The sequence below is a fragment of the Elephantulus edwardii genome, unplaced genomic scaffold, assembly GCF_000299155.1.
Source record: "Elephantulus edwardii isolate Elephantulus edwardi_28Jun2011 unplaced genomic scaffold, EleEdw1.0 scaffold00014, whole genome shotgun sequence".
NCBI classification, from domain to species: Eukaryota; Metazoa; Chordata; class Mammalia; order Macroscelidea; family Macroscelididae; genus Elephantulus; species Elephantulus edwardii.
Window position 1 is genome coordinate 12443982 of NW_006399764.1, and position 4695 is coordinate 12448676.

Below are 4695 nucleotides of genomic sequence, written 5' to 3' on the forward strand. Positions count from 1 at the left end.
AGGAAGGCCCTCTATGAGGTGGATTGATTCAGTGACTGGGATAATTGGGATGGGAGTGTCAGAGACAGTGCGATTGGCACAGGACAGAGCGGAGCTTAGGGCTGTTGTACATAGGGTCACTATGAGTCGCAGGCGACTCGACGGCACATAACAACAACAATATGCATTAGGCATAGGTCTCTGGGAAGCACCAATGGTTTGTGGTTGAGGACTAACGTAAAGGTTAGCTGGTTGTACCCATTCAGTGATGCCAGGGAAGAAAAGCCTGGATGCATTATTCAGCCCACTCTGTAATACATGAAATCACCAGGAATCAGAACGGACTTGATAACAGTAGATTTTAGTTGTCAGGTGGTATTGAAGGGTTTGGGAATACCACAGTAACAAAGCACCTTCCCTCAAAGAACATACTTCAGTGGAATTAACCATATTTACTTTGATTTTTTTTATTCCACCTCCTCAGATGTCTTTTTTTAATAAAGGAGACCAATGTACCCTGCATGAAAGCACTGTTGGATGGTTTGTTTTAGATACATGACTCAACATTAAAGTATTGATTGATAGATCCATGTTAACTTGGACAGCAGTCTCTAGAGAAATAGCCCAGCCAGTGTCTGTCTGTGGCATTGCAGTGCCCAATTGTTTTACTGAAATCTGTACACAAACATTTAGGCATTCTTGCTAAATGTATACCTGAAATGGGAAGTTAAATGTAATAAAATAGAAACTTCGATTTGTCTATATTTTAGATGAAAACCATTAGGCTTTCATGCAAGGCTATTCCGTTATTGACAAAATCAGCCCCCTTTATCATGCTGTAGTGACAGGTGGTCCCGCATAATGTTAGTATTATGTGTTCAAAACTCTGATAGTTTGTCTATTAAATTTGTAAGCATTAATCTTTGAATCATCTCTTAAGTGTACTATTAAAGGAAGTACTAACATCTCTGGTAAAGTCCCAATCAGTTAAGACTGTATCTCCAAATATCTGAAATCAATGAATATAATAAACTATATCAATATAATAAAGGACAAAAAATACATGATCATCTCAGTGGTGGTGTTCTTATGTTCCATGAAGTCACCTACGATTCATACCAACTCTGTGAACAACAGATCTGAACTCCCTATCATATGCTGTCCTCATCACCTCTGCTGTACTCAAGTCCTTGGTATAGTCACTGTATTAATCTATCTTGTTGGGGAGGGGTCCTTCCTCTCTTTCTCTGACCATCTCACCCTCCACCTTTCCCAGAATGATGTCTTTTTCAAAGGATTGTCCCCTCTTAATCACATGTGCAAAGTATTTGAGACGAAGTTTCAACATCTTGCCTCCGGGGAGCATTCTAGTGTTACTCCTTCCAGGACAGGCTCTTTTGAGAATCGATGGGTAGTCGGTACTCTTCACCAATACCACAGTTAAAAGATATCAATTCCTCTGTCATTCTTATTTGTTGTGCAACTTTCAGAGGCATAATAAGTCATTGGAAAGATGATGACTTAGATGAGGTGCACCTTAGTCTTTAAAGTGACATCACAGCTTTTTAGAAGCTTAGCTAGATCCTTGACAACAGATTTTTTTTTTAATGTAATTCATCTTTTGATTTCTTGACATCTGGTACCACGGGTGTTGATTGTGGATCCAAGCAAGATGAAATCATTAACAATTTTAAACTTTTCTCTATCTAACATGATGTTTCCTTTAGGTCCTATCATAAGTATTTTTTTTTCTTGATGTTGAGATGTAATCCATATTGAAGGCTGTGTTCTTTATTCATCTTCAGTGAGCACCTTAAGTCCTAATCACTTTCAGCAAGCAAGGCTGTGTCATCTGCATAATAGAGCTTGTTAACGAGGCTTCTTCCATCCTGATGCCCCATTTCTCTTCATAGAGTTCAACTTCCCAAATGATTTGTTCAACATACAGATTGATTCAAGGATTACATGATTACTCAAATATTTAATTGTTCATTTCCTAATTTATAATAACTATATTTCCACTATGTACTGAGTCATGAATCTGATTCACAGCTCACCTTGCAGCAGGATTTCAGCAAATTGACTTTTTGGCTCTAGCACTATCATTTAACGATTGAGGTTCAAATATTTCTCAATACTTTAATTCCTGTATAATCTCTTTAGATATTGTTATTTTTTCCCCTCAAATATTTATCTACTCAACACTCTTGGCACCAGCAGCCAGGAAATTAAAAGACATATTGTGATGGGAAAGTCTGCAGTTAGAAACCTTTCTAAAGTACTGAAGAGCAATGATGTCTGTCTGGAAAGTAAGGTGCGCCTGATACAGGCGATGGTCTTTGCAATCACTTGATATGCATCAGAGAGCTGGACAGTGACTAGGGAGGATAGTCAGAGAATTGATGCCTTTGAGCTGTGGTGTTGGAGAAGAGTATTGAATATACCATGGACTGCTAAGAAAACAAACAGGTTTTTCCTGTAGAGGGTGAAGCCAGGCTGCTCCTTGGAGGCAAGGATTCTGAAGCCTTGTCTGACATACTTAGGACATGTTGCAAGGAGGGACCAGTCCTTGGAGAGGGACATCATGCTCAGGAGGGTGGAGGGACAGCACAAGCAAGGAAGACCCTCGGTGAGATGGATTGATTCAGTGACTGGGATAATGGGGGTAAGTGTGTCAGAGACAGTGAGATTGCCACAGGATGGGGCAGGATTTAGGGCTGTTTTATGTAGGGTTGCTATGAATCGCAGGTGACTCGATGGCACATAACAACAATGTCAATGTTTATCTATAGTGAGATATGTTGTTGTTATTGTTATTGTTAGGTGTCCTTGAGTACAACTCACAGGGACCCTGTGAACAAGGAATCTGAACCCTGTGGTAACTTGGGCCATCCTGACAATGTCTGACATACTCGAGCCATCACTGTGGTCACTATATCACTCTATCTTGTTGAGAGTCTTTTGTTGACTCCACCACCTTTCCAACCATGATGCTCCTTTTCAAGGAATTGTCCTTCCTAAGAACACGCTCAAAATATGTGGCTGGAGTCTTGCCAGACTTGCCGCTGAGAAGCACTTTGCACTTTCTCCAAGACATACTTGTTTGTTCTTTTTTTGAAAATACTTATTTTATGTATTTGATTCAAAAATATAAATTAAAGTTATATAGCCACATTAATAATATTTTTTTCCTGAAGTCCTATTGTTGTTGTTGTTAAGTGTCATTGAGTTGTAGATGACTCATAGTGACCCTATGAACGAAAGACCTTAACACTTGTATAACTTTCATCATTTCTCCAAGTTCATAGAGTTTCCGGAAGCAAGCTATTACGGAAGTGGATGCCACTCCTGCTTCCAAGCTTGTTTTAATCGGGAAGCTCCACCAAACACTGTCCACCATGGGTAACCATTATTGCATTTGACACATTGGTGTCACAGTGATCAGTCTCACTGCAACCACAAGTTACCTCTGTAAAGCAAATGAACAGACTGGTACTATACCACTTAGAAGAATGTTTGACAAAAAAAAGAAAGGAACACTTCACAAATTTGTGTGTCATCTTTGCTAAATTAAATATTTTTTCCCAAGTATTTAGAAATTTTTATCATTTCAAGAATTCTTTTTACTCATTGGTGAATATAAATTGCCTTAGTTTAAACCATGGGATTAAACAGAATACATGATTTATGATCTACTGAAGTATTTAACTACTTAACATATTTTCTTTTAATATTTCCTATATTTTCATTAACATTTATCTGAATTAATTTTGAATATCTTGAAAGCCATCCTGTATGTCACTAACAATAATAAGCCACTCATAAATATTTTTAACTTCATAAGGTATTTGTTTTTGGGGTTTTTTTACACTTACTCTTGAAAAGCATGAAAACATTCTCAGTTGTTAGGATTTTCCTAACATAGCAAGATGCTCATTCTACAATTTATTGTCAGTATTATGCCTTATTCTTACACTGATCTGAAGGTTTCTTGCCTTTATATACATTATCTTTTTTAATATAATTCTTATATATTTGTATGTTGTATTTTAAATTAATATTGAGAAACATATAAACTTAGTTGCTCCTTCACTGGGAAATTTGTTATCAATATCTTGTTTTAAATGGTTACATTTTAGAAACATTAAAATATTTTACATGTAATACTGATCTCAAAGTACAGTATATAAGTAGAAAGACAAATAAAAAGGCAACTATTAAGATGCAATAGCAAGTGTAATCCAAAGACAAAGACAAAGCACAGAAGTTTTGTCAAGAATATATGATGCCTTTATGCTGCCTACTGGGCATATGCCAGCTGGCAGTCGGGTTAAAACTCTTTCTTAGATGTTGTTATGACAGAGACTCATTTATCACTGGGCCTGATGATCTGCTTCTGGGAAGATTACAGCCAAGAAAATCCTGTATTCACTGCTGTTGAGTTAATTTGGGCTCACGATGAGTCTCCTTCAGGTGTTCAAGGCCATAAATCTTTATAGACTCCAACTGCTTATCTGTCTTTTGTGGACCAGCTAGTGGGTTTGAACTGCTGATCTTTTAGTTAGCAGCCAAATTTTTTAACCACACCACCACCAGGGCTCCCTAAGATAGAACTTTAGAAAACAAACATGATAGCAGATATTTTTAACATTATAGGCATTTAAGGATAAAGTTGTGCACATCTCTTAAGAGTTTGGTGGACAGAGGGAAAGGTGA